The sequence below is a fragment of the Magnolia sinica genome, chromosome 9 (genome assembly GCF_029962835.1).
Source record: "Magnolia sinica isolate HGM2019 chromosome 9, MsV1, whole genome shotgun sequence".
NCBI lineage: Eukaryota > Viridiplantae > Streptophyta > Magnoliopsida > Magnoliales > Magnoliaceae > Magnolia > Magnolia sinica.
In genome coordinates, this window is record NC_080581.1 from 78,234,035 (window position 1) to 78,246,405 (window position 12,371).

Below are 12,371 nucleotides of genomic sequence, written 5' to 3' on the forward strand. Positions count from 1 at the left end.
GATCTTCCCGAGATTGCAGGCTCCTGCGATCATCGGGATTTGGTATTATCCCCCGAAGATCTCGGATTTCGAGATCTTCGAGACCGAGGATGATTTTCTGGGCCTATGGTTCGGTTCTAGGTCGTATCTTGAGGTGGGTACCGGTCGAAAACAATTAGTACTATTCTGCTCGAAAGATCAATGTTCACCATATTTGACCATAGTTGGAAGGTTCGAGTTCTCTTCATTAAGGAGTTGAGAACTTTTGACCTTGTTAAGAATATGACCGATCTGTGACCGATGGTCGGCCAACCGTTGGCCAAGACAGGGTTGATCCATAATTGACCTATTACCAATATATTGGCTCGGCCGGGCTGAGACACGGTTGATTCATAATCGACCTATTACCGACCTATTGTCTCGGTTGGGCTGAGACACGGTCGATCCATAATTGACTTATTACTGACCTATTGGCTCGACTGGGCTGAGACATGGTTGATCCATAATCGACCTATTACCGACCTCTCGCCGACCTATGGGCTAGGTCGGTAGTACATACATGGCCTATTAAGGGTTCTTTGAATGTCCTTAAAGTTGCATCAACCTCCTTGGAGGCTCCGCTCTCTGGACGTACAGGCCTCGTTAGGCTCGGCGCTCGATGGACCTGAACTATATCAGTAGAGTTGGTCCATTCTATAAGCCGACTTGTTGACTTGTCCCATTTTCCCCCAACAGTTTTTATCTTGGGTTTTGCATAGCAAATATTTGGCATAAAACCTTGGTGAAAAGCTTTTTTATCTCTTAACATGCTCATCTGCGGCCAGGGATAGAAAACCTTTAGGAAATCCTAAAAAACATACTTTCTTTTGGAGATATTTCAAAGAATATAAAATCAAGGTATTGTAGGCCTACTAACATGATGAAGTTTTTCATCTCTTGGCGATGGGCATCCTTGCCTTCATATGTATTAAATCTCTTGTTTTAAAAAGCTGATGGTAGCATTATACCTGAGGACTTTCTCATCTTGCAGTACTATGGACAAGGCCCGTCTAAGGCTTGCTTCAACAAAAGCTGTCCTGTGCTGGTCAAAGTACTGGGATAAAAAAAAAAAAAAAAAACCAATTGAGTCTTTTATTTGACTTTAAGATATCACATTCTAGAGCTTTTCTTTCATACAAAAGTTTGTTAGAAATGTTTGTTTACTTGGCATTGTATTCCTGTTCTTAGTATGAAGATAAAATGTGTGTATTGTTCCATTGCCTTTTGTTGTCTAAAAGCAGATAATGTTTGCTTATCAGATTGTAATATCTTTCCCACTAGTGGCAGCTGACTTTATCTTGGCAAATAGGATGTCAAACCACAAGCTAGAAAGCTATTCCTTAGCAAAATACACCAATACATAAAGGAAAGGCTTCTGGATGTGAAGTATGCTTGTGGCTTCTTATTCAGCATAACTGGATCCCATTCACGCAAGTTTAAAGAGGTAAGTATTTGTTATAATTTATTCTATAGACCAATCGCTTGGAAAAGTTTCTCTATTCTTCATTTCACTGAATGTTGTAACTTTTCGTGCCTGTATGAATGGGGTTGAAGTTTCTTATCCTAGATAATGTCTTTGTTGTATCTTTATCATATTGATTCCATCAGCCAAACATAACTTAATGGATGTTATTCAAATGTGTTATTCTATGCAACATGATGTGAAAGTATTCTCACATATTTGGTCCATATACTTGCACGTCATCCTTCATAACCTAATGTTGATGAATGCAAAGAGGTTCAAGCATTTGAATCAATTTACTTGTATCCTTGCTCCTCTGTTTCATTTGTTGCTCTGTACAAATTACTGGTCTTTTAATTGCTATAAATGAGGATTCTACCATGGGATGGTGTCTTGCTCACATCATCCTTCATATACCACCATGTTGTATATGTAAGATCAAATCTGTCCGTCAGTTGTATTCCTCCTTTCTATGCCTACGGCCAAAAATCATTTAAACCCACAACTCAGGTGTCCCACGCCACAGGCAACAATGAAAATAGGACCCCAACCATAGGTTAGTGTTTGTGTGGTCAGCATGGAATGTATCTAGCATCAAATCTGTTCATCAGATGGGACTCACTTGGATCAAGGTTATATATGAAAATCAGCTTGATCCAAAACTCAGGTAGTTCGCAATTTTCAAACTTAAGGCTTTAGGTGCAATTCACATTGTTCTATCCGGGTAATCTTTTTCATGTACACCTGATGGAGGGAATGAATTTCAAATAGACAACATTTCATATGCCTAAAGAGCCTGAGTCTTTTATGCGATGTGTAAAACAGGCGTTGTAAACCATTTTGTCCCTCACCTATGTATTTAGCTCCTCTTTTTTCTCCCATCTACATTTCTCACCCAACACATTTCTATAATAGGATTATTCTAGAATGCGGTTTGTGGGGTCCAATGTGGTGTAGGACCCATATCTAATCCGTCCATAAGGTGCACCCATTCAACTTCACCCCTATACCTAAAGATCATGAGTGTGGGAAAGCCCAACCATTAAAACATCTTCATTAGGCAGAGCATGAGGCCCAACATATCTATTATACGCCATTCAATCTATTTGGAAGATACATCCTAGTCGGATGAATGGGCACGACAAAAATAAGGCCATTCCAAAACAAAAGCCGTAACGTGACATTACAAGTATGATGGTTGATCTTTTTTATTTTTTATTTATTTATTTATTTTTATAACTGAGCTCAACAGGTTTTGATATTTCATGTTTATTAAATTTTCATTTTTTATTTATTTATACATTACAAGTATGATGGTTGATCATGTGTGGGTGGGACTTAGTTCATTCATTGAATAGAAATAGCATTGAACGCCACCTGACAAGATTAAAAGTTTAGACTATCCTCAACTTTAACTGAAAGTTGGGTTATTTCATTATTTTTTTATATATAAATGGGGATCATATATGGTTCATGGATCTAAACCGTTTGTCAGTTTGGACTGACATTGGATGGACCACTCCCAAAAGACATTCAGGTTGGAACATATTATCAACAAATGTGGTACATTTTTAGTTGGATGTGTGTTGTTGTTGATTTTTTCTTGGTTCAACTGTTTTTTTTTTTTTTTTCAAGACACAACCCTTACTGCAATATTTTGAAGTCCTGACATGTATCATTGAATCATTGGCCCACCTACTGCTCAAACCTAAGCGTACGTGAATGTCCTTTTTACAATACCATATAAATTGTGGCCAGTCAAAAGAATAACATGAATGAACAAAAAGTCAATGTCATACAAATTAGGAGCTGTTGTGAATGAGGTGTAGCTTGGAAATCACACAGATCATAAGATACTAACATTTTGATTTGGCATGCCAAATTCAGCTACTTGCCATTTTCTTTCTTACTGTACATTTCATGGTTACTCTAGGAAATATTTGGATTATCTGATAAGTGCAATTTTCAGGTTATACTCTTTCATAATGGTACAACATTTTAAATATTTAATGATGAGTTTCTGTTTCGAAAAAAAAAAAAAACATTTTAAATATTAAATTTCCCTAAAAATTCTAAAATTATTTGTTTTTAAAATTGTGGAACTGTTTCTAGCTATCATTGAATGTACCATGTGCATTGCATTACGATTTACGAGTGGATGAGCATGATTTTTGGGGCAGGTCACATTCGTCGTAGTTCAGAAACTCAAGAACTCGACCTGGCTCCTTGCCTAGTCGGGAAATAGTAGACCTATTCTTTACTTGAATTGATATTCTTAGAAAGTGAAGGTCTATGCATTTAGTGATTTGTGCCTTGGACCTTACTCTGCGCGTGCATCATTACTGTAATTGAACTTGAGCATATTTTAAGTTTCATCTTATTCATTCCAGCATCCATTCGATCTATTTGGTTTTCTTTTAAAATGGATGATTTAATGGGAAGTGATAAATAAATTTAAAAATTGAAACAAAAAAAAAAAAACTCACATCTTAACATATTGTAACTTGCTGCATCTCACTGTTACCGTGTTTTTTTTTTCTTTTTTTCTTTTTTTTTTTTGCATTACCCAGGTTCCTTCCAATGTCATAAGTTATCATCTACCTCCCTGTTTTGTAGCATAGTTCCTGGATCATGATGAGCAAAATATTAGAGTGCGGAAACATATGCCATCTTTAGCCATTACAAAAGTGAGCCATCTTATGCACGTTATTGTATGTTTCTCCCCATTTAGATAAGATATTCTCATTTAGATATGTTTATCTCTATTCCCTGAAGTAGAAGATAACTCTAAAACCTCTAGGGTAGAACAAAGTGAACTTTGTTTATTAAAGGTCAGTCAGGGTATGAGCAGTTTATTATTCTCTAGTTATTTCATGTTATGAAATATTAATACATGTAACAACTAATTCTCTAAAATTGTTAATATTTTCTGCAATCCAGTTACCATATAAAGTTTGCTTTCACTGCTAATATCCCAACTTGTTCCTCTTCATTGTTTTTCTCTCTGATTTTGAATTGCAGTTATTTGGCATTAAAACCTTCATGAAAAGCTTTTTACCATTTAAAGAAGCTCATCTGCACCCATGGATAGAAAACATATTGGAAATCCTAAAGACCATAATTTCTTTTGGAGAGATTTCAAAGGATACAAAATCAAGGTATTGTAGGTCTACTATCTCGAATAACAATTTCACCTCTAGGCGATTGCCATCCTTGCCTTCATTTTACATTTGTAATTTGCATATGAATTATCTCTTGTTTCAAGTAGTTGGAAATAGAATTATACCAATTGCCATCCTTGCCTTCATTTTACATTTGAAATTTGCATATGAATTATCTCTTGTTTTAAGTAGTTGGAAGTAGAATTATACCAGGGAACTTTCTCATCTTGCAGTACTGTGGAAAAGACCCATCAAAGGCACGCTTAAGTAAAAGTTGTCATGTGCCTGTAAAAGTACTTGGATAAAAAAATACCAATTGATGTCTTTTATTTGACTTTAAGATCATCACATGAGCTTTTTCATTTCTTTTTTTTTCATGCGGAAGTTTGTTACAAATGGTTGTTTACTTAGCATTGTATTCCCATTCTTAGTATAAAAATAAAATGTGTTGATTGTTCCATTGCCTTTTGTCATCTAAAAACAGATGATGTTTGCTTATACAGAGATTTTAACATCTTTCCCACTAGTTGCAACTGACTTTATCTTGGCATGTAGGATGTCTACACACAAGCTAGGAAGCTATTCCTCAGCAAAGTACTCCAATATATAAAGGAAAGGCTTCTGGATGCGAAGTATGCATGTGGCTTCTTATTCAACGTAACTGGATCCATCCACTTGAGTTTATAGAGGTAAGTATTTGTTATAATTTATTTTATAGACAAATTACTTCGCAAATTTTCTCTATGCTGCATTTCACTGAATGTTGTGCCTTTTCTAGCCTGTATGAATGGAGATGAAGTTATACTGTCTAATGTCTTTCTATCTTTGTCATATTGATTCCACAGGACAAACATAACCTAATGGAAGTTGTTCAAATGTGTCACCGACTAAAGGCACTCCAACTTTCTATGCAATGTGATGTGAACTCATCCTCCACTTATCTAGAAAATATTCTCACATATTTGCTCCTTGCACTTTCACATCATCCTTCATGTCCTAATGTTGATGAATGCAAGGAGGTTCAAGCATTTGAATCAATTTACTGGTATCCTTACTCTGTTGTATTTGTTGCTATTTACAATTTACTTGTCTTGTAATTGCTCTAAATGAGGATTCTACAAGCCAATATCCAGCTACATCTAAATCTGTGTTTATATTTCCCTGTTCTGTGTATACAATTTGGGAAAATTGTGCAGGCATAGGTGCTAGGTGTTACATATTGATAGAAGTGTCTGATCCTAATTTTCAATGGCCATTATATATGCCAAAATACAAGGGCCAAAAATAATTTCAGCATTTTAAAGAAGTTTCTTTTGAGAACAAGAAATGGATTTTAGTGTCGATTGAGCATGTGTGTTGGAATGCTTTCCACATCTGTAATGCTTCTTAGCTCTTTTAGCAAAACTTTTTACCCATAAAAAATAAATGAACTTAAAGTTACGGATTTGCCAATATAGTTATGCTTTTGGTATAAAAGACATTTTTTTTCATATAATATTCTAGAATTACTTAACACTAATGCTCATACACATAAATAGGTCATACATTATACGTGAGGTGCATTGTAACTTGTCGTTGTAGTTGATTGAGAACAATGCTATACACAATTTTGGGTGGGTGCCACAAAATTTTTTTGTCCCTCATCTATCATTTAACTCCACAGCAGAAGTAAAACATTATAGAGAAGAGAAAACATAAAACAATCTAAAACCACTAAAAAAAGGCATGAACAAATCATAGCTGTCCACAGCAAACCACCTGTGCTCAACTGCACTGGAACAGTAGCATCCACATTGCATAGAACCCAATTCAACATCCTCTGCTTTATACAACATCCTCTGCTGTCTCTCAAAATAGACCCCACACTGCAGCTGCATGATCAGAACAAAGCAATAGGAATTGGAGCATCCGACTTCATGGTAGCTTAAGTGTGCTATTGTCTGTTATATTATTCGGGTTGTTGTTGGCTTTTGTTTTCTAGGATTTGGAAGGATATCTTAGAAGTGTACATGGTGTAAGATTATGTTCATTACTGGCATTGTCATAGAAACATTAGCAATTAGATGCAAGCTACTTACATTTGATACGAGAAGTACTTACAAATATATGCATTTTGGGAATGCTGCCTTGTGTCCCGCATGATTTGTGTAAATCAAATATAAGTAGCTTGCATATACATAAATAGGTCATAAATTATATGCAAGGGTACTGCCTCAATTATTATTATAATTATACATAATAGCTTGTAAACAATTTTAAGGTACGTCATATTATTGAGATAGTCTTTGGCTTCTATTTTCTTGGATTTGATGCGTTAAATATCTTCAAGGAATGCATATTATCTATAAGTTTTGGATCACAAACTTTAATTGGTTTTATTCATTAAAAAATTGCAATTAGATTCAAGCTACATGCATTTGGTATTGTGAATACTTACAATTATATGCATCTTAGTCATTTGGCCTTCTGTCCCCCATGAATTTTGCTGCTTTGATACATGGCACTAGAAAAAATATATGCATCTAAGGTCACGTTGACTTTGAAATGCAAATGCATGCTCAGAGTAGACTTCCCTTACTCTGCCTGAAAACGCAAGGTTAATTTTTGTCCTTGAGACAACCTAGCCACCTCTGTTCCAATGTAAGCTCTATATTTTTTAAGGCAATTGCATTTTTATTTTTATTTTTTCTTTTTGTGCTGATGCACAGATGTGAAGGTGGGCAATCAGGAGTTTCCCAAAAAGGGAAAAGGAAAGTCTTTCTACAATACTATCTTCCAAAATATAATGGGAAAGGTACTAATTGTATGTTTGGTTGGGTATGCAAATCCACATGTTCTTGTCATAAGTTTTTTATCTGATGCAAGGTTTTGGTTTTATGTACTACATTATGTGCCATTTCATGTTACTATATTCTTAACTTCCTGTTTAAGTTTTCTTACTCATCAGTTGATGGTAGCATTCAAACAATATTGAATGGCCAGATAATTTCCTAGATAAACAGTAACTGTTCTGTTTGACATTATGATTTTGTGGAACTTACAACATATAAGCATTTCCTGAAAGAAAAAAATAAAAAAAGATATGTAGTGCGCGTTGGCTGTTGCGTACAATAATTGTCAATATTAGAGAACCTTGGGTAACAACATTTAATTAATCACATTTTATGTGTTGGTTGGAGATGTCTTTCTTTTCCACCTTTTATTCTTGCACAAAATACTATTACTAGTTAAAGATTACTGCTCCCAATTCCCAAGACAGAAACTGCGCTACTGCCAAATCATGGTTGAAATAATAGTAGGACCTTGTTGCCACTCCAATAATGTTGGGCTGGAAAAGGCTGTAAAGCAGAAGATTGCTCAATGTGGGGCCATCTTCCTTGTTGCCTAAACTGAGGGCGCTAAATATGGTTGGGTAGCCTTGTAAAGCACAACTCGGAGGCACACTTGAACATGCCCTGAATCATTATAATCTTGAACTCCTGGTTCTTTTAGTTGGGATGACTCGATTTTTTATTTTTATTTTTATTATTTATTATTATTATTTTTTTGGGCAAAAAACGAGTATATTGATCTGGACAAAAAGTACATTCGGGTCTTCCGAGGAAAAAAGGACCAACAGAAGACCTATCGTAACAAACAAAAGTAGGGACAATACAATCCAGGAAAGGTTACTTGCTCCTAATAGCTCCTGAGCCAACTTTGTCTAAGAAAGAAGCCCTCTGACCTCTCTGGGAAAGGCATCTTGGCTCAAGTAGCAAATGCGGGATTGGGACGAGCTCCCCAGCTGAGCAAGCACATCTGTTGGGGCATTACCTTCCCTGAAAATATGAGAAAACTCCACTTCCCCGAGACGGCGGAGCTTCTCCGTTCTAAGAAGCCAGCCTTTCCATTTCCAGCCTAAGCCTGCATTTCCTTTGAAAGCCCGAACCACTAAGTTTGAGTCTGATTCAATCACCACATTGAAGATACCTTTGCTAAAACAAAGAGATAAACCATCGTGAGCCGCTCTCAATTCTGCTCCAATGTTAGACATCACCCCATAACCAAATGAGAAACCGAAGATGACTTCACCCTTCTCATTTCTGCAAATGCCTCCGCCCCCTGCCAACCCCAGATTACCTCGAGAGGACCCATCCACATTGACTTTAAACCAGCCCGTAGGAGGTTTCCGCCAAGCCACCACCGAGTGTTTTATTGCACATCCACCAAAAGTCCTACCAGGCAAGGAACTAGGAGGAAGCCAAATCGATCGAGTTGTGGAGAGCCACCACAACACCCGGGCAATCACAACGGCAACTGAAGGAGGTTTCTCATCGAAGACAGCTCCATTCCTGGCTTTCCACAATTCCCACCAGATGAATGCAGGTGCCAAGTGCTGAGAGCTCGACGATGAAATGAGGCCTGCATATGACCTTCTCCACTGAAACAATCTAGCAACCATCGAATGAGTCTGCAGGACTGAGATTCCAAAAGTCGATCCGAAGAAGCTCCAAACTGCCGAGGCTAAATGCCCATTAAGGAAGAGATGAGAGAGGGATTCTACTGAAGGGTTACAAACTGAGCCACTGTTGCAACAAATACATCTAGACGTGAGCGAAATTCCTCTAGATTGCACCGCTGTCTCCACAGGAACAGCTTTGTGGATCAGCTTCCAAAGGAACAGAGAAATTTTTGGTGGCAAATATTCGTTCCAAACCCACTTTGCCCAGACCTTCCTAGGGGCCCTTGGTCTGCTTGCCGCCCAGGCTGATTTTACAGTGAAAATGCCTAAAGTGGAGAGCGGCCAGAAGGGAGAGTCAGGACCTTTAGATAAGCAGAAACCGCCTTGAAAAATATGATCAATAGCTTGTTGGGGGAGTAGGGAGAGAGCTCAAGAGGGAGGGAGGGGGCCGTTAGGACCCAAGAACTAGTTGACTGTTAGAGGCAGAGAGTCAACAAGGATGTCTTCTGTCACCAGGTTCTGAAGCAGACCTAGGCCCGTCCAGTTCAACGTCCACAAATTACTGTTCCCTGCACCAACCTTCCACTGCACCTTAGCTTCAATAAATGGTAGTAACCAAGAAATCCTCCTCCAAAGCGGTGAACCAAGGCATACGTAGCCTCTAGGAATATCAGAGAGCTGCTGACGGGCATATTTTGCTGCCATGTAGGAAGCCCAAAGGCTACAATCCGCGTGGAATTTGAAGGTCCAAGCCAACTTTAAATGTAACGCAGTCATAGTTTCAGAGAGTTTACGGATGCCAAGCCCTCCTTCATCTAACGGCTGAGCAATGGTCTTCCAATTTCGCCAATGAAACTTTCTCTTCCCATCTACCCATCCCCAGAAAAATGCTGCAAACCTTCTCTCCAGCTCAGCCAGGACCACTTTTGGGAGGGTGGTGGATGCCATAGAATGAATGGGAATAGCCCCCAACACATGTTTAATGAGGACTGCCCTCCCAGCTTGTGACAGAAATCTAGTTTTCCAACCACTGATCCGACCCTCTACTTTGTCCACCAAGGATTGAAAAGCACTTGCCTTCAGTCTAGTTACAGCCAGGGGAACCCCTAGGTAGATAAAAGGCCTGTTTGATCTGGCAATTCCGAGGAGGTTTGAAATGGCTCTAATTCTGGACGCAGGGATCTTATCCGAGCAAAGGAAGGAGCTTTTCCCACGGTTGATGCATTGGCCAGATGCTTTCTGATATTCATCCAACAGAGCTTTTATCTTACGAAGGGAGGCTAAACCACCGTTTAGGAAAAGCAGGGTGTCATTTGCATATAGGAGGTGGGAGATTGGCGGGCAGCCCCTCCGTTGAGCGAAAGGAGAACATTGCCCAGAAGCCATGAGATGATTAAGGCTATGACTAAGCACATCAGCACAGAGAATGAAGAGGCTAGGGGAGAGCGGTTTTGTTTGTTGTTGTTGTTGTTGTTGTTGTTTTGTGTGTGTGTGTGTAGGGATAGCTCAACTTCATGGCTTCTTAGCATGGAAGTAAAAAAATTTGAGATAACAGGAAGCTGAGTTGTTAGGATGGACTTGTTTAACACCCTATTTATTGTAAACTCTACCATTCTTACCTGCAGGTTTTATGAAGGTGTTGTGCAATCTTATAACCCAGGAAAGAAGAAACATGTGGTAAACTATGAGACTTGTGTACTTCTCTTAATTATCCCTGTCCAAACTGTCCCCTTTCTTGAAGACTTGCTGAATGATATTTGCTTCAAAGATACTATATGACGATGGAGATGTGGAAGTTCTGGTTCCGAGCCTAGCAAGGTATTGATCTATCTATTATCGAGCAATCTTTTCTTCTTTGGCTAAATTGCAATTTTTTAGCACGGAATATAATGTGTTCAACCTTTTTCCAGTGACTTAAATCATCGAATGTTTCCCCATCCAAAGGAATGTAAGTATCACTGTCAAAAGCTTTTCTTTCCATGATTCAGTTTTGTGTCATTTTAGTTAATTAAAATACAGTTTGGGCAGTATATGGTTGATATTATGCATATATTAGGAGTTTTGAACCACAACATTATAGAAACTGATATGAGGGTCCTGAATAGATCTGCTGTGTGGGATGCTTTGCCGATTTTAAACTCGTCCAAAATTCTTCTACCTTTTCTTCTGGTTCAAACTAATTTGCCTGCTCTTTACTTCCTAGGAGTTCATACTAGCAACATTTTGGAAATGCTGCTTCACTGCTCCTGCACCCAAATCCACCACTGCTTTCTCTTCCACTTTATGCAACTAACTGGTGCCAAGTCCGTTGTCATTATAGTGGGCAGAATGACGTGATTTCATACCCCAACTGACCTATGTGAACAGTTTGGTTTTTGAGCAATGAGATGACTACTGGTGATGGTAGGATTATGAATCTTACTCTCCTTGCAGATGCCAATTGACTGGTGTGTGCGGGTTGTTCATCTGCTGGGACCCATGGTCCCCATGTATGTGTCATGGCCCAATGGCTAGGTCAGAGTGCTCATCTGGTAGGCCAACGGATTAAATAATTGACACTTACGATCATTATCTGGCATATGTGTGGCACACCTAATGGCCAGGTGAGCCATTTTATCTGTTCACACCAGTTACAAGGTGGGGGTCCACCTGATGAATGGCCTGATGTACAGGTGGCAAATTGGCATATGTTGGGGACTAGGAATAAAAAATCCAGTCTCACAAGTAGCCATACCAGGCAGGGTACTTGGTTTCAAGAATGCAATTTCCATTATACATCTTGTACATTGTTGTTGCTACAGGTCAGCCAAGGAGGAAGGGAGAGAGAGAGAGAGAGAGAGAGAGAGAGAGAGAGAGAGAGAGAGAGAGAGAGGAATAATAAAAAAGCCATGGTTCTAACAGATAAAATGGCTCTCCCATTTTTATAAGCAGAGATGAGGAATAATAACAAAGCCATGGTCCTAACACTCGCGGAAAGATGCAAGAACATTTTGTCTGGTAACTGGCAAGGTCAGCTCAATACCATCAAGGCCGATGCCAAAGGAAGTGAGGAGATTCATAGTTCAAGGGTTAAGTACTTGCTTAAGAGGGGGAAACCATACATTTGGATACAAGAGGATGACTTGCACAACGTGAACACTATTTTGGATGAGCGTGGTTCTTTATCCGTGACCAACATCATGCCAGGTGCACTAATGAGCTTGCTGAGATCTATAAAAAAGTTACCAGCTCGGGTTGCTTTGGTGGGTGATTTTGTGCCTCTTAAAGATGAAAAGGTGAAATCTGCTGT

At 38.6% G+C, this 12,371-nt stretch overlaps 1 long non-coding RNA gene across 1 annotated transcript; it reads left to right on the forward strand.

Moving 5' to 3' along the window:
* The first annotated feature begins 564 nt into the window (after positions 1 to 564).
* Positions 565 to 10,876, forward strand: LOC131255771 (uncharacterized). The gene is made up of 6 exons (XR_009176403.1): positions 565 to 1,462; positions 4,051 to 4,167; positions 5,213 to 5,330; positions 5,487 to 5,686; positions 7,350 to 7,435; positions 10,708 to 10,876. It is a non-coding gene; the product is annotated as an uncharacterized LOC131255771 (long non-coding RNA).
* The last annotated feature ends 1,495 nt before the right edge of the window (positions 10,877 to 12,371 follow it).